Genomic DNA, 24,226 nt, shown 5'->3' with positions numbered 1-24,226 from the left:
ATGTTCAAAATCTCCACTTTCATACATTTTGTAGAATGTCGCGTAGTAATTTTGAAAAACTGATAACTTTAATTGGTCCAAAAATCATTAAGAAAAACACAACATTTCCAAAAGCAATTCCTGTAAAAGAACGATTAGCTGTAACGCTAAGATATTTAGCCTCAGGTGATTCGTACACCAGCTTAAGCTTTTTGGTTAAGTTTTCCAAGCAGTCAATTTCGCTTATTGTACCAGAGGTATGCATTACTTTATCAACTTGATGAACTAGGCTGATATTTCATGTTATGTGCAAAAAACGAAAATGTTTAAAGGCAAACCAGGGAAAATAGAATTCATCGGTTCCTATTCCGAATTTATTATTTTGGGCAACTTTTTGGCGAGTCTTTCTGTAAGTTGCCAGTAGTGAAGTGATTTTGCGTTTAATCTCTTGCACATCTATATTCAGTTCCTGGGATATTTCCTTCCATGCATCGTTCTTTTTATTTACGATTTTATAAAATTTATTAGTACTCTCATACAAAACTGCTTATTTTTCGTACAGTTTTATTAAATCAATCACACTATCGTTATTCCACTCCATTTGAAACATAAACCTGCACGATATACACGACTGATTAATACAAGTCAGATAAGTACAGAAAATGCGAAAATTTCCGTCCAAATAAACTCGCAAGCTTACGCGAATTTCCTTTGATGTACCGACACCCGCCGGAACCTTGCGAGTATCTTTCTTGTGTGGCTTGCGCTGCTCTGACTCCGGCTCGTCACGACGTACACATTTAGGCGGCACACATAGTGGACGCGGTTTCCGCTTACGGCCACACCGCGCGGTTCTCGCGCGCGTGTATGGTAACACAGTGAAGACGGGTAAAAGCGAGAGAGATCGTTCAAATTTGGCAGTTGCGTCTACTACTTATAGCAAAATGTCGTCTTACGATGACGATATAATTGCTTTAGATTCTGTTTTGACTAAGCTGAAAAGAAAGAGAGTTGGTGTACATCCTATTAATCGAGAAAGATTAATTTATGGAGAATATCACCATCTATTTCAAAAATTAAAAGATAATATTCTTCCAGTATATGGGAATGACTCAAGAGACTTAAATATATTTTGGAGAAAGTGGAGTATCGTTAAAACCAATATTAAACGCTCAACTTACAGTCAACCAACAGAATATCGAAAGAGTTGAATAATATACATATCTGGGTACGAATTTAAATAGCCAATGGGACTACTCACCAGAAAATAAACAGCGAATAATAAAAGCGAAAGCAGCATACGTTAGAATGAGACCAATTTTCAACAGTCGAGACATATCATTAAAAACAAAATACCGTCTGTTGAAATGCTACATATTCACAGTTCTGCTCTACAGAATGGAAGCGTGGACACTAACTGTTGCATCTATGAATCGGCTCGAAGCTTTCGAAATGTGGTGTTATAGACGCATCTTACGTATATCCTGGGTTGACCGAATTACTAATGTGGAAGTCCTGCGTAGAATGGGGAAAGAGTGTGAAATTCTCAAAACCATCAAAACAAAAAAATTAGAATATCTAGGATATGTAATGAGAAATCAAGAACGGTACGGCCTTCTCCAAGGGAAGGTAAATGGTAAAAGAGGACCGGGAAAAGACGCATTTCTTGGCTTCAAAATTTACGAAAGTGGTATAACTACGGTGACCATATGTACTTATTTAAGTAGGACAGTACTTATTTTTAAATATTGTCCTAATGTACTTTAAAACCTTTCTTAGGACACGCGAATGTACTTATTTTTTCTAAAAAATGAATATTTTTATCTTTTACTACTTTTAAACTTTCTTTGTATTCTGTTCCAGGTATTGCAGCTTTCGGGTCTTGATGGTTTCCAATATTTCCATTCTTTTGTTGACTCTTCTCCTGACTTCGTTGTTTGTTACAGGCTCGGTTCATGCTATCTTCAGGTACCTTCACCCACAGTTCAAATGCTTCCAACTTTTTAGTAGTCGACGCATTAATTGACCATGCTTCTATCCCGTAAAGTAGAGTCGTGAAAATATAACACCTTGCCAGCAGAATTCTCAAGTCTTAATTATTTCAGTTCTCTTGCACAACCTACCTTTCTCATTTTATTGAAGTTAGTTCTTGCTGTCTCTCTCTATTTGAACTTTGATTTCTTTGGAGTAATCTTTTGTGTGATTAATTATTGTGCCAAGATAGTTGTAGTTTTCAACTTGTTCTAAAGTTTTACCTTTAATTGTCAGGCTTTTATCATTATTTTGGGTTTTTGATAGCCTTATAAATTTAGTTTTCTTGATGTTTACTGATAATCCATATTGTTCTCCATACTCAACTATCTTGTTCTTTAGCTTTTGGAGGTCTTGGAGGTTGTCCGCTATTATGATAGTGTCGTCCGCATATTTAATGTTGTTAATTGGCGTTCCATTTAGGTACCTTTATTCCTGCTGTTTCTCCGTCAAGAACTTTTTTCATAATTTCTTCAGAGTATGCATTTAATAGTAGTAGTGACAATACACACCCCTGTCGCACTCCTCTTTTAATTTCGAACTCTTCTGATGTGTGTTCGTTAATGCGTATGTGTGCCTGCTGTTTATAATATAGATTTGTTATAATTCAAAGGTCAGTGTATTGTAATTGTTTTGCTTTGAGGGCGTCCATTAGCTCTTTGTGGCGGACTTTATCGAAAGCCTTGTTGTAATCTATGAAACGGACGTACATATCCTGGTTCACATCCAAGCACCTCTGGATTAGTAGTGTAAATCCAAAGTGGATTTCTTCAATATCCATATCAAGTGTTTGGTAAATGCATTTATGAATGATCTTTAAAAACATTTTAAGTGTGCGAAACATCAGGATTATTATGCGGTAGTGCAGTGGTCGCACACAAAACTTCACTGCGCAAGTGAAACATTTTTACACAAAATGTGTAACCTACCTAGAAAACTGGAGTACAAATTTTCATGAATTTAAACTATTCAAAAGCATAGATCTAAAGCGGGCTCCACATTCTCGGCGAAGTTACTTCGCCAAAGTTGACCGAAGTTCGAAGTACCCTCTCTACACACCCGTTCTACTTCGTGAGGAAATGCGATACCGACAAAGAGCGGTGCGATACCGACCAAGATCCCTTTGACCAGACCAACAGAGAATGGAAGTAGAACGAAGTGAGGCAAAGTTACACAAGGTGGCCGTCTACACTCTCGTACTTGTTGAACCTCGATCGACTTCGACGAGAGTGTGGAGCTCGCATAAGAAGTGAAATAACATGAAACGATGTTTGTTATTCTCTCGAAGCTTTTAAATTGTATATCAAGGCAACCATGTTAAACGAAGATCAACTCTTTGACGAACTGTGAATTTTGAAAGGCGTAGCTACAAGTGAAAAAATTGCTGAGTGGAACAGAGAAGAAAAAAATAGTCAGGATCGATGGCTTAAAGTTTTTAAGTGTGTAGATCAATTCAAACTGAAAAACAAATATTATGCGAATTTATTTTTTGTCTTCCGGGTACTACTGCGGCTATCGAGCATTTATTTTCTGTAATAAATAATTATTATTGGACGTCGGAAAAGTCACAAATGTCCATATCCACTCTCAAGGCAGCGATGATGGTGTACGCAAATTTTGATGAGACTTGTATGAAATGTTTCATATTTACTTCAGTCGAAGCCGGACCTTCTTAAATTAATTTTAAGTTCAAAAAAATATGAATGATGCAAAAAACCGGAAGAACATGAGGTTATTCCAGGTCCCTCATCTAAAAACTCTTAATTACAGGCTTGTAACTTTTTCAAAGTTAATGTAATATGTTATGTTTAGTTTAATTGATATAATTTTTTATGTCTAGCTACATAGTTTATTTATTTTTAATGCCAAAAAGTTATCTTTGTCCAATAACAAGATACATTTTGCGTTTGTAATACATTTTTGTTTTTTGTACTTATTTTTCTTTAAAAAGATATGGTCACCGTAGGTATAACACCACTACCACTGAACTGTTCCGCGCTGCGGTAGACAAAGTCAAGATAGCCATGATGATCGCCAACATCCGGACCGGATAGGCACTTTAAGAAGAAGAAGGAGTATCGTTTAATTAAAAAATGGTGTAATTTACATAAGCAGGCTATCCTTCCGGAAGAAAGGCTTGTTATAACATTGAGGTAAGTAGTTTTGTTGTAAATTTATTTTTCAAGCACTTATTTAGTTAATAGTTAATACTGGAATGATTTTAGAAATACCTAAGTCACACAAAATTACGGTTTCAATAAGATTGACTTTATTACTTTTGTTTATTATAATGTACAATTTATAAAATTAATCCACGGAGAACTATTAATTATTATTATTAAAGAGGGAATAAACTAAATTCTCATTCGAGTAAACATTAAAACCGCGCGGAAAAAACTAAATTCTCATTCTAGTAAAAGCGGTCAGGCGGGTTAAAGCGGTTGGCCCGCACGGACCTGCTTTTACTATGTTCGTGTACATTTAAAGACGTGCATTCATTTTGAAAACGTTTAAAAGCGGGTCCGCGCGGTTTAACCGTAAGCGGAAACCGCCTCCACTGTGTGCGCCGACTTAGTCGGCGCACACAGTGGAGGCGGTTTCCGCTAGCGCGCAACGCTAGTGGGACCCGCTTTTAAACGTTTTCAAAAAGAATGCACGTCTTTAAATGTACACGAACATAGTCAAAGCAGGTCCGCGCGGGCCAACCGCCTCAACCCGCCTGACCGCTTTTGCTAGAATGATAATTTAGTTTTTCCGCGCGGTTTTAATGTTTACTGCAATGATAATTTAGTTTATTCGCTCTTTTATAATAAGAATTAATAGTTCTCCATGGATTAATTTTATAAATAATTGTACATTATAATAAACAAAAGTAATAAAGTCAATCTCATTGAAACCGTAATTTTGTGTGACTTAGGTATTTCTAAAACCATTCCAGTATTAACTATTAACTAAATCAGTACTTGAAAAATAAATTTATAACAAAACTACTTACCTCAATGTTATAACAAGCCTTTCTTCCGGAAGGATAGCCTGCTTATGTAAATTACACTAATTTTTAATTAAACGATACTCCTTCTTCTTCTTAAAGTGCCTATCCGTTCCGGATGTTGGCGATCATCATGGCTATCTTGACTTTGTCTACCGCAGCGCGGAACAGTTCAGTGGTAGTGGTATTATACCACTTTTGTAAATTTTGAAGCCAGGAAATGCGTCTTCTTCCCGGTCCTCTTTTACCATTTACATACCTTCCCTTGGAGAATCAGTTGGAGAAGGCCGTAACGTTCTTGATTTCTCATTACATGTCCTAGATATTCTAATTTTTTTGTTTTGATGGTTATGAGAAATCCACACTCTTTCCCCATTCTACGCAAGGATTCCACGTTAGTAATTCGGTCAACGCAGGATATACGTAAGATGCTCCTATAACACCACATTTCGAAAGCTTCGAGCCGATTCTTAGATGTAACAGTTAGTGTCCAAGCTTCCATTCCGTAGAGCAGAACTGTGAATATATAGCATTTCAACAGACGGTATTTTGTTTTTAATGATATGTCTCGACTGTTGAAAATGGGTCTCATTCTAAAGTATGCTGCTTTCGCTTTTATTATTCGCTGTTTAATTTCTGAGTAGTCCCATTCGCTATTTAAATTCGTACCCAGATATGTATATTCTCAACTCTTTCGATATTCTGTTGGTTGACTGTAAGTTGAGCGTTTAATATTGTTTTTAACGATACTCCACTTTCTCCAAAATATATTTAAAAGTCTCTTGAGTCATTCTCATATACTGGAAGAATCATTCATTATCTTTTAATTTTTCAAATAGATGATGATATTCTCCATAAATTAATCTTTCTCGATTAATAGGATGTACATCAACTCTCTTTCTTTTCAGTTTAGTCAAAACAGAATCTAAAGCAATTATATCATCATCGGAAGACGACATTTTGCTACAAGTAGTAGACGCAACTGCCAGATTTAAACGATCTCTCTCGCTTTTACCCGTCTTCACTGTGTTACCATACCGCGCGCGAGAACCGCGCGGTTTGCCCGCTAGCGGAAACCGCTTTCACTATGTGTGCCGCCTTATTAGTCAAGTCACAATAGGGCAGTCAATGAGGGTATTTGGCTCCGAATTCCATCCTACTACATCGATTTACTTGATATTTTCACAGTAAGTAGGGAATAGCTCAAGAAACAAAGTCTACCCTATGCCGATGTGCGCTTTTATCTTGGGGGTGGTTCCCACCCCTTCTCGAGGGTGAAAAATGTTTTGGTTAAAATAGCCACGGAAGAGGCTAGAGAACCTAATTTTAAGCAAAAACTGGTCTATAATTATTTTTTGAAAACTCAATACTTTTTGAGTTATTCGTGGTTGAAAATTGGCCATTTTCATTGAAAAATGACACCTTTTCGGAAAGATTTTTGCGAATACCTTAAAAACCATGCATCTAACAAAAGAACTAAATAAAATATTTCTGTAAGCTATAAAAATAAAGAGATTCGTTCCTTCATAAATCTTCTAGTTAAAATACAAAGAGAGATATGGTAGGTAAGAAGGGTTTGTTCTTTTGTTGCATGCTCAAATCGGTGTATTCATCGGTGTATAATGATACTAATATCTTTTGTAGTGCTTGAAAAGACCTTTAAAATGAGCAATACTAAATGTCGATTACATTCAAACTAAGAAAGATATTCTGCAAAAAAGTTGATGACTAATGTATTTTAAGAAGAAATGAGAAGTATATTTAACCCCTCATCCATCAGAATTTAAATACATCGTTTTCCTTCTACAATACTCTTTATTATAGTTTTATTTCTATATTCAAAAAGTTGGACTGGATTAAAGTAAATGGTTTTTGAAGAAAATTAGATGAAATTATAGAGCGCATTTTTAAATTTTCTTAAAAATCTACCTGTTCCTCCATGTAACTCGAAAAAATAAGAGATGCGAAAAAAAGATACCAGACAAAAATGTAGGGCTTTTACAGATAAAAATTTCCTTTTTACTTTTCATTACTGTATCCCTTATTATTTTCAATGGAGAAAAAGGAAGATTTTTAAGAAAATTTAAAAATGCGCTGTATAATTTGATCTTTTTTTTTCAAAAACCATTCATTTTAAACCCGTCCAACTTTTTGAACATCGAAATAACACTATAATAAAAGGTATTGTGGAAGGAAAACGATACATTTACATTTTGGTGGATGGGGGTTAAAATTACTTCTCATTTTTTCTTAAAATACATTAGTTATCAATTTTGTTTGCAGCATATCTCGCTAGTTTTACTGTGATGGACCTTTAGTATAGCTCATATTAAAGGTCTTTTCAGGCACTACAAAAGGTATTAGTAGCATTATACACCTAAAATCGACCGTTTCTCTGTTATCTCAAGTTGAATACACCAATTTGAGAATGTACCAAAAAACAAACTATTTTCACCTACCATATCTCTTTTTGTATTATAACTAAAAGATTTATGAACGCAAGTGACTCCTTCAGTCTCGTACGATCATTCATATCGAGTACACGTATAATTACAGGTGCTTAAGTAGTGATTAAGACAAGTTTTTTGTGACAATTAATAATAAACTAATTTCATACCGGGCTAAATTAATAAAAAACCCAGTGTTGTGAAGTGTTTATTGTTGTTTTTGTTTTGTGTTTTTATGGTGGGAGTTTACAATAATGGATGAAAACTCTCCCCCTGATAAAGGGGGAACCCAAATCATGGACCAGGAGGAAGAACGCGAAAAGACCAAAGATCCAGAAAAAGAAATCAAGCTGTTCAATCTACAAAAAGGATATCTCTATACAGATAAGGTATATGTATTCATTGAGAAAATAAATGAGGAGCAGATTGGAAAAATTCACCCTATGCAGGTAGGTCACCTTTTTCATAAAAAATTAGGAATTAAAAACATTCTTAGCATCGACCGAGTAGGAAAAAATAGGGTAAGAGTACAACTTAAAAGCCCCAAAGATGCAAATTATCTAGTTAAGAATGAGAATTTAAAAGAGGAACAACTAAAAGCATACATTCCAAATAACCTGCTACAAAGAAAAGCAATTATAAGAAACGTAGATACTGCTTTCAGTGAGGAATATCTTTTCGAAAATATAATATCCAATATATCAGTAACACAAGTTACTCGACTCAAAAGGAAAGTTGACATAAACGGAGAAAAAGCATATATACCTAGACAAATGGTATTACTTACTTTTGAAGGCAATATTTTACCTAGATATGTATATATAAACAGCGTGGCCTGTTCTGTAGAACCGTATGTGCATAGAGTTGTTCAATGTTACCGGTGCTTGCATCACGGACACATTTTTCGTAATTGCAATAGTACAAAAACGAGATGTATTAACTGCTCACAAGAGAAAAACGATGATCATAACTGTAGAGACCCGCAAGACAGTTATTGTATACACTGTAAAAACTTTGAGCACAAATCCATATCCAAACAGTGTCCAAAATTTAAAGAACAATACGAAATTAAAAGACACATGGCAGAAAACAATTTAACTTTTTTGGAAGCAAAGGACAGTCTTAAAAGATCATATACATCTGCTGTTACTACAACGAATAGATTTGAAGCATTAGGTACGATAAATAATGAAAGTTTTCCACCCCTTCCAAGGCAAAACAATGTCAGACATAATATTTTTAAACCATCCACATCCAGTATCCAACAACAAACACAAAAAGTAATACCAAGTCAACCTGAAACTTCTTCTCAATATAAAAAGAGGAAAGCCCAATCTCCTTTAGCTGAAGAAATGTTCCCTTTTCAGTTTGGACCAAAAAACCCTCTGCCACCAAATGTTTTACACAGTTCCGATTCTGATCCTAACACAGATGAATTTATTAATATGTTTTTCAATTTTTTAAAAAGTGTACTCAAAGAGTTTGATTCTTTTAACGATTTAGAAAGATTAGATAGAGCTTACATATATGATAAAATTATTAAATATAACAAACTTAAATAATGGATAATAAAATAAAAAATAAGATAAAGATTTTACAATGGAATGCGCAATCGGCTGTAGCTAATAAATTGAGTTTAGTTAAATGTTTAAATGAAAATATCATCGATATTGCCTTAATTTCAGAGACATGGTTTAAGCCAAATAAACAATATAATTTCAAAGGCTATAAAATTATACGTAAAGATCGCTATGATGGTTATGCTGGTGTCGCAATCCTTGTCAGAAATGTATTTCGTTTTAAAGAAATTTCAATTACAAAAAATTTTAACAAAAATATTTTGATGTGTGGAATACAGATATTGGACAACAGTGAAATAACACTAACATGTTTCTCGATATATTGCCCACCAGATATACGAACAACAGTTGCAGACTGGGAGGCAATTCTTAACTGTACCAAGTCTAATAGCATTTTTGGAGGAGATTTCAATGCGCATCATCAAACATGGGGATCTTACAAAAATAACAGCAAAGGCACGCAAATAATAACCGCTGCAGACAACACAGAATTAGTACTTTTAAATACCGGAGACCCCACAAGGTTCACAAATAATGGGAATAATTCAGTCGTGGATTTAACTTTTGCAACTCCAGACACAGCAATTAATTGTGCATGGGAAACCTTTCCTGATGTACTGGGCTCAGACCATTTTCCAATTATTATAGAAATTAATAAAGGAATGGAAAGTAGAGACATCATAATACAACCTAAAACAAAATGGAACCTAAATAAAGCAGATTGGAGCTTATATCAAGAAATCGCGGATACATACTTCTCACAACACATTAAAAATAACAACAGCGTAGAACATAAGTACAACTTATTAGTTGAAGGGATAAATAAGGCAGCCAATGCCTCCATACCCATCTACCAACCTTTTAAAATGAGCAAAAAAACCTCTCTTCCACCATGGTGGGATCAAAGCTGCGAAGATGCTATTAAAAAAAGAAAACAAATGCTCAAAACATATAAGCAACAAAGCACCATGGAAAACTATATGAAATGTAAAAACGAAAATTCAAAAACCAAGAAGTTTTTAAAATATAAAGCCAAATTATATTGGCAGCACTGGTGTGAAAACTTAAATAAAAATACACCATTGACAACTATATGGACACAGGCCAGAAAAATGAATAGAAGATCTGGGGAAGTTAATACATCGGGGAATTATGAATGGCAAGAACAATTTCTAGATAAAATTTCGCCAGCTAATGCCTTGAATGATACATCACACATTTTCACAAAACAAGAACAAAATAATACCAATCATAAAATCTTCTGTGAACCTATCAGTCTGCCAGAATTAAACTATAACATAAAAAATAGAAAGAATACATCACCTGGTTATGATGATATTAGATATCCTATGATATACCAACTACCAAACAATGCCAAGATGTTTCTAATCAAAATCCTAAATGACATCTGGATTAATGGGGAATGTATAGAAGAATGGAAAAAGACTATTGTAATACCCATACACAAACCAAACAAAAACCCCCACTTATGCGATTCATATAGACCTATTGCACTTATGCCATGTATACTCAAGATTTTTGAAAGAATAATTAAAAACCGACTGGAATGGTGGTTAAATACAACTGGCTCTCTGCCAACCACACAATACGGTTTTAAAAAAGGGTTTGGCACCATTGATGCGGTGACACACTTAGTTACAGACATACAAATATGTTTAACTGAAAATGATTACAATGGCACGATGTTTCTAGATGTTAAAGGTGCATATGACAATGTCAACTGGTTCATTCTACGGGAAAAAATGATACAATTACAAATACCTCAAGAAGTTGCTAACACCATATGCAAATTGTATATAAACAGGCAAGTAGGACTCAGAGGATGTGATGGCTGTCAAGTGAAATACCAAACTGCAAATTTAGGGTTGCCACAAGGATCTGTTCTTGCACCACTACTCTTCAATATATATACCACTAATTTACACTCCTCCATATCTACAGCAACTATGATACAATATGCCGATGATTTTGTTGTTTATACACGTAGCAAACACCTCGATGAATGCATCAATCGTTTAAACTCCAGCACAGAACTCTTTTTAAGATCCATAAATGATTTAGGACTACAAATCTCCGCTGAAAAATCCAAAGTCGTTATCTTCACCAGGCATAATGTGAAACCAATGCAGAAAATTAAAATAAATAAAATAGAATTTCCAGTGGATACCAATGCCAAATACTTAGGAGTTCTATTAGACAGAAAACTGACCTGGAAACCACACATTGAACAAATAGAGATAAAATGTAATAAAGGACTAAACTTCCTAAAATCCATCATGCGAACTTGGTGGGGAGCAGAACCTCAAACAGCACTAATTTTCTATAGAGCTTACATAAGATCAATAATTGATTATGGTTGTACACTTTATGGCACGGCCAATAAAACCAATTTACGTAAGCTGGACATAATACAAAACAAAGCACTTAGAATATGTCTGGGAGCAATGAAATCTACACCAGTTGAACCATTAAGAGCTGAAGCAATCGAACCTCCATTAGAACTGAGAAGATCATTTTTAGCTGAAAAAATGATTATTGAATCACTAAAGAAAAATTCACCATTCATTAGTAGCATATACAAGTTAAACGAATACGACTTAACTAAGCCTTTTTGGATACATAAGAACTCTCCTCCTATTTGTGAAGCATTAAGAAACGTGACCCTACAACCACAAACAAAGGTAGAGATCGATTACTTTGTTCACTTTGTTGTATGTGATGTGAATATACCCCATTACTCTGAATTAGCATCATCTAATAACATAGTTATTAATCAAATTTTAGACCAACATCCAAACTATGTCACAATATACACTGATGGATCAAAAAACACTGACGGCACAGGTTGTGCCTTCGTAATACCTAAACGTATACAAAAACACTATAAGCTACATAAAAATACATCTATCTACACAGCCGAGGCAATAGCAATTCTAAAAGCACTAGAATATGTACAACAGGAAGAGGAACAGAATGCCATTATCTTCTCCGATTCACTTTCAGTTCTTAAAATTCTAAAATCCAACTCAAACACAACAAATGATATTATCTTTAACATTCAAACAATTATTAAAAAATTGCAAGATCAAAATAAATTTATAAAATTCTTCTGGGTTAAAGCACACGTAGGAATAACAAACAATGAAATTGCAGACAAAATTGCCAAAGAAAGCATAGAAATGGGGGAACAGATAAATTGCCAATTAACTACGGATGAACAAATAAACATATCAAAACATAAAATGATGAGAAAATGGTCCTACTTCTGGCAAGAATACACATTTACAAATCCAACACGTTACACCAGAATAGAAACCAAATTGAGGAAAAAACCTTGGTACAATAAGTTCGATTACAATCGCAAAAGCATAACCACTATTAGTAGAATGAAGTTTGGTCATGCGTGTTATCCAGCACACTTACATAAAATCAAAATACTTGAGAGTGATCTTTGTGAATTTTGTAATAAAATCGGTGACCTGGACCACATATTTTTTGATTGCCAAAAATATAGGGCTCAATCCAATGAGCTGTTCAGAAAACTTCTAAAATTGAACATTGAAAGCCCATATAACATAATGCATCTTCTTGCTTTAGACAGAAAAGAAATTTACGATTGTCTGTTATATTTCGTCAGAATAACAAAAATACAAATTTAATAATACCTTTTGCTGCTACCTTATGTCTTTCCTTAATGTATTTATACCTTATCTATCCGAGGCCTACCTTTGATCGTTTATAAAATGCCCTGATCGGCCCCTGGGCGAGAAGAGTGTAATCCTTGTGTCAAATCCTTGCCCTCTCTTTTACAAAATTTGTATCTGGCTGTGTGGGTTTTACCTTAAAGCCAAAAAAAAAAAAAAAAAAAAAAAAAAAAAAAAAAAAAAAAAGTGACTCTTTGTTTTTTTATAACCTACAAAAATGCTTAATATAGTTTTTTTAGTCAGATGCATAGTTTTTAAGGTATTCGCAAAAAACCGTTCGAAAAGGTATTATTATGTTTCAATGAAAATGGCCAATTTTCAACCACGAATATCTCAAAAAGTATTGAGTTTTCAAAAAAATTATAGAACAATTTTTGCTTAGAATTAAGTTGTCTAGCGAATTCCGTGGTAATTTTAACCAAAAAATTTTCCACCCCTGAGAAGGGGTGGGAACCACCCCCAAGATAAAAGCACACGAAGTAGTTACACGAATAAAAATGATATACATTTTTATTTTATAAAAGCACACATTAGCATAGGGTAGACTTTTAATTAGGAGATAACTAGAGGCTAGGCCCAAAATTTCATTATAATTCATGCAGTAGGATAGAATTCGGAGGTAATATCCTATTCTTGGTCCCATTGACTGGCGTACAAGTAAAAGCCTGAGTACGAGCACGAGCACGAGTAATCTGGACCCACCTTTACCGGTTTTTCAACACCTTATTGACAACTTGTCTGTTTTCATTTTGTTCATCTTTCCCTATGATGCCTTCTACCGGATAACATGTACCAATATGATAATATGACCATGACAGTTATTAATCGTTCCAATTATGGATTCAACCCAATAGACACAGCTGTACTAAATCGTTTGGAAGGCACCCATTGGGTGAAATAAGGCTATTTTGGCTTCAAATAGTCCACCAGATTAGTTGATACAGATAATACACGGATATGCAACGACGGGAAACTAAGCAGAAGAGGAAGCTGAATCATTGTACAAAGATCTGAGAAGAAAATAAGAAAAAGCACGTTAATAATCACATGTGATTTTCATGCAAAAACTCAGGAACGAAAGGAGGGATATTGTAGAACTAGTTAAGCAACGGAAATTTATTTTGTCTCAATACGTTCTTCAAAAGAAATCTAACAACATATTATATGGACATGGATAATTCCAGACAAGAAAGCTAAAAACGAAATAGACTACATACACTTCAATAATAAAAACATATGCACCGACGAAGTGAAACATAATATACCATTTCATTAAACTCTCATGCAAAAATTAGACTGGTGCTTTTCACCAACTGGGCATTTTAATATGTGGAATACGCAGATCATGAATGTCAAATGACAGGAAGCATGTTGGTTAGTAATGGTTTACTGTAAAGAGACCGAAATCATTAGACCGAAAGCAGTAGACTGAACTCATTAGACCGACAAGCACTTTACCGAAACCTCACTAGACCGAATAGCAGAAGACCGAAAAGCAGTTTTTTTGCTTGTCGCAGTAAAAGAGATAAGAGTAATGTAATTACAACTAAATATTATTTGGACGGTTATTATAAACAGTTAAAATGGTGTTAACGTCACTCTACCCTTAATTTATTTTTACCTTCACTAATTTGTTTAACGGATGAAAATTTTTTCATATCAGACTGTACAGAGTAACAATTTACACAGTCTATATATAAAATAGTACAAAAAAAATACAATAAACAAAAAGACAGATACCTATACAAAATCTTAGCATAATTTACAGCAATCTTTTTTAATGTATGTACCATTTCCGTCTAATGCTGTTCGGTCTAGTGAGGTTTCGGTAAAGTTATCTTCGGTCTAATGAGTTCGGTCAACTGCTTTCGGTATAATAATTTCGGTCTAATTGTCGTGTACCGTTAGTAATAGCAGTCTGATTTTTGCATGAGAGTTTAATGAAAGGGTAACAAATAAATTGGATGTTCTGTCCGACAAAATACATGGGACGCTTTCGTATTCTGACGTTCCAAATTTTTAAACTGTTCCACAATTAAAACTTCCCCTGTTCTAGTGTTCCCGTACATCAAAGTTTATCCGACTAGACACCGTTAAGCTCTTAACAAATTTTCAGCTTGCTATTATTCAACTTTTTTTGGTACGCGGGAACCAGGCCTAATATACTGTGCACAACAAAAATAATAGAAATAAAAACAAGAAAAACGTTAATGTCCGAGACAAAACGGAAATAACCAAGGCCATAGAAAAATTATTCTACAACAAATTATACACGGCAAAAACACAACAACACAACAGCAACAACATATATAATTAACAAGACGAACGAACTATAATTTAAAAACCATAATTTATTATTGGCGGTAGAAAATAGACCAGGTATTAAATATTTTAATTAGTAAAGAAATCGAGAAAGAAAAGGTTTTTGAAGAGTAATACAATTCTGAATTCACGAGAGGAGACAAAAAGAAAACATCGGGAATTACCGACCAATATCATTATTATCACATCTGTATAAATTACTACCAAACTCATAGCCAACCGCCTAACAAATAAGCTCAACTTCTACCAACCGATCAAGCAGACTAGATTCATAAAACATTTTAGTAACCATAGACTACTCGCACACCATAAAAACATTAATAGAAAAATGTACCGAACGTAAAGTTCCAATTCATGCTGGGTTTGTGGATTTTCAAAAAACATTCGACTCCAGAAATTGCACGTCTAGGTTCAAGATCTTCGTCTTGTTTAAGTGCCGTCCCTCAATGGGAGGTTTGATAACATCATCACGATCTTTACTTTATCTACTGCTGCTTTGAAGAGTTCTGTGGAACTGCATTTAATCCAGCCCCTTAAATTGACTCATATGCCCCTTCTTTCAATCTCCTCTCTCCTTCACTCTCTTGCTTCCTATACTCCTTCCTCCTCTTATCTTTCCCTGTATTATCAATCTTAGCATTTCATATCGCTGTCCCCTCATTACGTGTCCTACATATTGTAACTTTCTTATTTTTATTGTGTTTATTATTTCGTATTCTTTACCCATTTTTTGCAATACTTCCATGTACGTTTTCTTCTTTGTCCATGATATGCGAAGCATCCGCCTGTAACACCACTTTTCAAATGACTGTAGCTTATTTAAGTGCTCTTATACAACAGATTTTGAAAATTTCTATATACAGGATGTTGTCTCAAGGCCACAATTACTTTATGATTTTTTGTTAATCCGTACCTCGACTTTTCTTGTGATTATTAAATACAGTTACCCTTATGTACAAGGAACTTAAGTATTTTTATCTATATTTGGGTGTGATACGGAGAACTTATTATAGTGGAGTCAATGAAGGTTTTCACCTTCGATTTCGTTGAACCTCCATCGATTTTCATGAAAATTGGTAAGTATGTAGAGGATACCTCAAGAAACAAAGGTAACTTGGTGCCAACTTGCGCTTTTACCCTGGGGGGATGCCACCCCTTCTCGGGGGTGGAAATTATTTTATTAAAAATAATACCACTAATCGATAGAGGGACAAATTATAAGTAAAATTTGTTATATAAAGTTATTCCAATAAATCAATAGTTTTTTAGTTATTAAAGATCAAAGGTTTTGATTTTTCCTGAAAAAAATCCATGTTTTAAAGCAGTTTTTCATAAATAACTCAAAAACCATAAGTTTCTTCAAAAAAGTTGTTATTACCAAAATCGAAGGTAATATAAAAATAAATAAGCTCCTTATTCGAAAAATCCTTTATTACATATTACAAAGTGAGTTATATGCAATTGAATGTATATTTTTTTTCCGCGAGTACTCAAATCTTAGTATTCAAGCTTAAATAACAGGAAAACGATGCACTTTGTTAAATATAGATACTAAACATTTTAATAAAGTACTTAAAGATAACTATCAAAAAGCTATATTGTAAGAAGTCGATAGCATCAAAATTAAGCAAGTTATGATGGAAATAAGAGGACCCGTTCAGATTTTTTAGGGAAGAATGAAAAATGAAAGATACGTCATTTCCATAAAAATTAAAATTTATAGTAACCCATTTACAACTTTATTTATTTTAACATGAGTAATAACTTCAACAATTTTGACCGGTTCAGAATGCATATTTTAAAAAAAATACGATTAAAAAAAATTAGAATTTTTCAAATTTTCGTCAGTTTCATTTTCTTTTGATAATAACTCCAAAAATACTCGATATACTTAAAAAATGGTAGACAACAAAATTTTAGTTTTAACTTTATTTAAGCTTTTTCTTTTTTAATATTTTTTTACGACAAAAAATAACCGAGATATAAACATTTAAAACCTAAATTTTACTGCGAGAACCATGTAACCGGGGCCCTTTCACCTTGTATTTAAAAAAAATAAAGGATTTAGAAAATTATGTTTAATACAGTGTTATAGACCTTTTACTTAGCTTTGTAATTATTTTTGGATAAATCTTATTTTTTAAAAGTTAACGGAGCTATTTTAAAAAAACTAATAACATTTTCTGTGAAAGAATTTTATAGCGGAGATTTTGTATGTATACAGGTTGTGGGAAGTCCAATTAGTCGTTTGTTGTAGGAGATACGAAAAAAGTTTATTTAGGTGAGATTGGGGCATAGATAATATCAGAATTTAAATACATTTCCAAATATACAGGGCCACCCATATTAACAGGGTGAAACAAAATTTTCTTTTGTTTAATGGAACACCCTGTATATTTTTACATTTTTGGATTCTCCTCTATGTTTTATTTCTTAAAATATCAGGTTTTGTGATGTTATACGAAGTAGTTTAAAAGATAATTACGTTTTTTTCTAATTTCTTAGCAATATTGACCCCCTGTATAATTGTAGTGATTTGACATCAGAAAATCAATTTATGGTCAAGTGATTTTTAAAATAGTCTATTATTGTTAAAAATTATTAATCTAGCAAAACGTTTAATTTTAGCTAATACAGGGTTGGTCGAAACTGAATGAGTGTTTTCTGAAAGTTTGAGAGTATGAGTTTTCTCAAACGGAGCAGCCTGTAATGCCTGTAATGAGCATTGTAATGAAATGCTATTGTATGGCACTTTATTATTTCCCACCCTGCCAGTGAGAACTGAATTTATTTTTTAAATCCCTAACTTTATGTCTTTAATTATTTTAAATATTTAAACGATTAAAAAACAATCAAATTAAATTGAAATGAATAACCAGTGTATATCTTCCACATTTACTTCATATTTAACGTAGCCTGTACCATAACATTGCACAGATTGTTATCCCTGTATAGCAACGATATACCATGAATGTGAATTCATACTTGAGAAATGTCCTATATCCAGTCTCACAAAAAAAAGGGATTCCTCAAACATAATATATATGCAGACAAAATCAGCCAAAGTGATTTGCGATATCTAATTAAAGGCCGTACCAAGTTGGTTTTGTTGAATATAGCATGAAAGCACGACGATACTTTAGTGATAAGCGTATTTTTCGTAGTAGCTATAGTATGTTGTTTTATATTATGTATTACCTATATTAAATTAGTTTTAGTATATTTCGTTTATCTAAAAAATGTAAAACAAACAAAAATTATGTTTTTCTTGTAGTCGTTTTTTCGTATAGATATTGTTTTATATTGTAGTAAATTGAATTTAGTTTTAGTATGTTCCGTTTGTTTGTAGAATTATATTTAATTAGATTTGCTTTAATTACTAAAATAAATAAATTTTCGATTATATTTTATGTATTTGTGGAAAAAGAAACCTAACATTAGCGGCCACATTTCTATAACGGCCAATTGTTTTCTATTTTTAGTGGCCGTTATTGTCAGGTTTTACTGTACCAATAATATTTTATTAAATTATGAAATATTATTTAAATAAAAAATTTATAAACTTGATAAAAGAAAGTTTGTTTAGAATTTACTCCTCTATCTAATTATGGGGTTATTTCAATAAAATAGTGTTCACCCATGAGAAGGGGTAACATCCACCCCCCAGGATAAAAGCGCAAGTTGGTACCGCATCATTTTTGTTTCTTGAGGTATCCTCTAACTACTTACCAATTTTCATTTCATTTCCCATTAGGGGTGTATTTCACCCCTAAAATGCAAAAAGCGCAAGTTGGCACTATGTCACCTTTGTTCCTTGAGGTATCCTTTAACCACTCACCAATTTTTATTAAAATCGATGAAGGTTCAACGAAATCTGAGGTAATAACTCATATCCACCTTCATTGACTCCACTATTAGTTCCTAAGGTTGTATTATGCAATTTACAATTTATTTAAATTTTGCAATAGATTGTTTTTGTTTTATTTTATTATCTTTTATTTTGTAATATTGGCGATTTACGTAATTTCAGTAGGTATACGGCATTTATTGTTTTTTCCTACTCTTTGTAAGCTTTGTCCATAAAATTGTAAAATTTTCAGTGATAATAATATATAGTATATTGAGTATGGAGAACGGTAAGGGTTTTATACCGATCGAAGACAATTGTTTGGAGGAGGAGCGGAGCGACGACTCCAATTATTGTCTGAGATCGGTTACCCTTAACGTTCGACATGCTTACAGGGCCCCCGCTACCATATGTTCAAAGTGTGCAATGCACACGGGCGCCATCCTTTAGGGGCGCCAAAACCCAGGGTCAAAAATTGAAAAAAAAATGTAAAGAAAACAAAAATTAATTTTAAAAACAAAAGTTGAGAAATTCCGTAGGATTATGAATTTTTTGAAATGTCACTTATAAGTGTTAAATTTGTAAAAATTATTGTAAAAATAGATAAAACACATTAAAAATAATGATAATTATCATAGAAAACGAAGTCCCACCAGAGGAGTCCCATAGGAAACGTTTTGCAATCATTTCTTGAATTTTATGAGAAATTTTCGTAGGTCCGAAAAACAACATGTAATAGTAACTGAATTAGTGAGAAGAGGAGCCCAAATTTCGAGACAGATGAACGAAAAAAACTTTATTTGATTCCTTTTTGTAAATTTTAAAATTAATTAGTGTTGTTTAAGACAATCAAAATTGAACCCTCACGCACAAGTTGTAGGTACGTACAACTTCAGTGAGGAACTGAGTTTATTATTGTATAATTTATTTACTACGAATAAACTCCATTATTATTATTATTATATTATTATTAGGTATAAATACACACGAAACATATTTTAATTATCTGACAACGACTGACAGATCAGGATAATAAGAATAGATATAGGACTCCAATGATTTGTTTAATGAAATTAAAACGATAAAGTTATTTTCATTACATGATGATTCTGACCCCTTAAGTATTTTACAATATATATTTGAAAACAATTTAATCTCCACTCTTCCAAATGTAAGCATTTCACTAAGAATTCTTTTGATATTGCTTTTAGGTATCTGTAGCTGCTGACGAGCGATCTGTTTCAAAGTTAAAAATCATTAAAAATCATTTACGGACAATGCTTCAAGAACGATTGCGTGGGCTAGCAATAATAACAATTAAACAAGAAATTTTTGATGGTATAAATGTTAGCGATCGTTGCCGTTAATGCAAAATGTCATATGTTAAATACTGCACTTTTCAAGAGACAAAAAAGAACTAAATAATATTTACTGTGTGAGTAGTGTTTTTCTTCAAATTAGGGCTTATATATACATATTATATATCGTCTTTTGTTTTTAAGAGTATATCTTCTAATTTAGAGAAAAACACTACTTACACAGTAAATATTATTTAGTTTTTTTTTGTCTCCTGAAAAGTGCAGTATTTAACATATATGACATTTTGCATTAAAGGCAACGCGATGTTGTTAATGATTTTGCAACAGCAAAGTCTCATAAAATGTCGCTACTACAATAGCCCTATTTCTCATTTTTCTTGGATTTAGTTCTACTTACATTCCACTTCAAAGTTTGACTTGTGGCGTTGTTTGTTTTGCTTGGGGGGTAAATGTTACCCCTTCTCGGTGGTGAAAAAATATAGGTTCAAAATAAATCCGGAAATGACAAAACTGACTAATTCTAAGCAACTTTTGTTCTACAGAATTTTGTAACTGAATCAGTACTTTTCGAATTATTTGCGAGTGAAAATGTTTATTTTTCAACAAAAAAAAAACACGTTTTAGACGGTTTTTCGCAAATAACTCAAAAACTAAGAATTTTATCGAAAAAAATATTGTTACCTACTTATCAAAAATGTAGTTTATAAAAAACGAAAAAAATGGTGTACCTATTCATGAAGTCTTTAGATCTAGTAAAAGCAAAATTGCTCAATTCAGCAAAATTGAATATCATTTTCTTATTTTTCAAATTCCAAATCGAATATTACAACGTGAAATAACCAAAAAATTAAGCACTTTTCGGTGGAAAACTCATTAAAACTTATTATGACTTTCAAACTTTTTTGCTTTATTTCAATCTTCTACCTATTTACCTACCTTCTAAAAACAAATAAAATAAACATGAACCAAATATAAGGGGCGCAAAATCATTTTTTGCACACAGGCGCCAGTAGCCCTTACGGGGGCCCTGCATGCTTATAACGTTTTTTGCACGATTGATACCATTATAAATTATAAAATTAAACATTTTCGTCATATTGACTAGTTTCATTCATTTTATCAAGATAGATACTTTGGTTGTTAGGTAGTAACCAGGGTGCATAACAACAATGGAGAATTGAGTTTTTATTTAGTTGTCAATAATTTTAAGTACAATTTTGATTATTATAAATTAAAATATGAGCGAAAGTGAATTTGAAGAAATTGAACGGGCTTGGGAAGAAGGGTGTTCCGCAATTATTCCCGAAAAATCCAAAATCGGTTATCAAAATACCTACCAAAGTTTTAAAAAATGGTGCGAAGGCAAGAATTTAAGAATCGAAGAAAAGACTCTATTGGCATATTTCGTTCAAAGACATATGCAGTTGAAAGCTCCTGGAAGCCTCTGGGCAGAATATTCAATGATTAAATCCACCGTTTTTCTTTATGATGGCATTGATATTTCCAAGTTTTCAACTTTGATCGCGTATTTGAAGAGAAAAATTAACAAATTATACCATAAGTTTCAATATTAATAAATAATTCGTTAGTTTTCTTTATTCTTTCAAAAAATAAATTAAAATTAAGAGATTTTTTAACTCGACGGTAAGTGAATTACTTACCGTCGAGTTGGAGTACTTACCGTCGAGTTGGATTACTTACCGTCGAGTTGCTAGTAAATGTCACCTACTGACGTAAAATCTGTCACGGTAAACAGTCAAAAATGATCAATCGTGCAAAAAAGTATATTTCTATTCTATTCTATACAAGCGTTTTTGCTGCATTTGTTGAACATTTTTTAACACTATCTCATATCTTTGATAGGGGGCCCCTGTGGGGCTAGCTACGCCACTGGACATTCGTGTTATTTAATAGTTTAATTTATATTATTTATTCCATTTATTATTCAAACTTTTGATGACGAACTTAACAGCAGCGTGTTAAAAACAAATAGGTACCTATATTTTAAAATTATGAAGGAGGACACAAAAATTTCTCGAAATAAAATTTTAAAAAATACAAAGCATTTAATTAAATATAAATATTTGGGTAAATTCTTAATCTTTAATCACAGTTTTTATTTGATAAAATCAATGTACGCAATGTGCAATTTTTTATTTGACAAACATAGTCGCATCAACCGATCAACCTGAGGTAGAAGCGACTACGCATAATACACGCACATGTAATCAAGTCAAGTCAAATTTATTCATCACATGCGACATTGTACAAAGTACATGTATGAGACAAGTCAAAGTTACAGACATACAAAAGTATATAAATTAATAAATATGACAAAACATACTTAAAAGTTATTTTTAGAATATGGCTCTAGCTCACAAATGTATTGATGTACACACCTCCGAAAGTTTGGCTGATGTAAATTCATTCGTATATCTATTGGCAATTTGTTAAAGAAACTTATGGCTGCATAATGTGTGCTACCTTCCAACAAAACAGAACGATGTGGAAGCATAAAGTGATTGTCTCTGAATCTTGTTGAATAAACATGGTTAAATTGAAATTTATTGAATTCATAAATTTTGCAATGTAAATACATTATACACGAAAATATATACAGACCAGGAATAGTAAGAATATTGTTTTGTCTAAAGATGCCTCTACAAGAATCTCTAAATTTCATTTTATAAATTATCCTAATAGCTCTTTTCTGAAGTACGAATATCTGCTCTAATTCAGAGGTACAACCCCAGACTTCAATGCCATATTTGGCTATTGAGTAAAAATGGGCAAAGTATACTGTTTTTAATATTGATGTATTAAAGAGACGTGAAAGAATTCTCAATGCATAACATGCGCTACTTAATCTGGATTTCAAATTAGAAATGTGGTTTGACCATTTAAAATTACTGTCTAACAGGACCCCCAGCAACTTCGTGCAGTCTGTTTTATCTATTGCTGCTTGTATAGTGGCTTGATGGTTTAATAAATTAAAAAAAAAAAAAAATCAATGGGAAAATCCCAATAGTTGGCTGTATACCATAGTTTAAAAAACCAATACAGAAGTAACTTCGAGATGTATTCTGGTATAAAATCGTTTATTTAAAACTATAAAATGTCATCGATTGCAGAACGTTTTCGTTCTAAACAGAACATCTTCAGTGCCTAGAATGAAGTATTTCCACGTTAGTTTAAAGCAAAAGGTTAAAAATGTGACTGTTAAAATGAAAAATGTGGGAATACTTACATCCTGCCGAGTATTTTGAAACTAGCACACTGTAAATAGTGTTAACATCATCATATATGGTTTACATAATGTAATATGTTAAAATGTTATGACTACAAGTCGATGTTAATGGATAAAGTGGAACACATGCTAAAAGGGTGCCATGGTTCCCTGCTCGAAGATACTAGGTACTTGCCAATTCAATGGGCACAGACCAACTGAGAAATTATGAAGTGGATGTACAATTTGACAAGGGTGACATGACATGACAAGATAAAGCCAATTTTTGGTTAAAGTTTCATTTGATTTTGGATTTTTTAATAAAATGCGAAGGTTTGTCTGCAAAAATAATTTAAATTATTTGAATAATAAAATCTACTGTAAAGTTTAAATTAGCAACTCTCTATTCCAGAATAACTTATAGATTCATTAAATTTAATGCAGATATATTACATGGTTTAAGTTGTGACGTCATCGAATGTGAAATGACGAGATGAAAGTTGAGCTTGTTGAAACAAGGAAATACACTACATAATAAGATAATTAGACTTGCGTGGAAAAACAAAGCTAAACAAGCCGAGAAAACCAGAATTTAAGAGTATTTTTATGTGATGAAATGTTGGTTGCCTAACAAGGCAAGCAGGCAACAGGTTGAAGGTAAACGGTAGAATATTGCGAGAAAACAGTATATATACAAAAGGTGGCTATTTATTGTGTTAAATTTATTATTATACTATTGTAATGAATAATTATGTCTGTTA

At 32.8% G+C, this 24,226-nt stretch overlaps 1 protein-coding gene across 1 annotated transcript in view; it reads right to left on the bottom strand.

Annotated features, from left to right (window-relative positions):
* The window catches only part of LOC114334873 (alpha-tocopherol transfer protein-like), a 100,047-nt gene that overhangs the window by 72,919 nt on the left and 2,902 nt on the right, over window positions 1-24,226 (bottom strand). The gene's annotated exons all lie outside the window — the stretch shown is intronic.

The sequence above is a fragment of the Diabrotica virgifera genome, chromosome 7, assembly GCF_917563875.1.
Source record: "Diabrotica virgifera virgifera chromosome 7, PGI_DIABVI_V3a".
Classification (NCBI taxonomy): domain Eukaryota; kingdom Metazoa; phylum Arthropoda; class Insecta; order Coleoptera; family Chrysomelidae; genus Diabrotica; species Diabrotica virgifera.
This window is presented reverse-complemented; position numbering and strand designations above follow the sequence as displayed.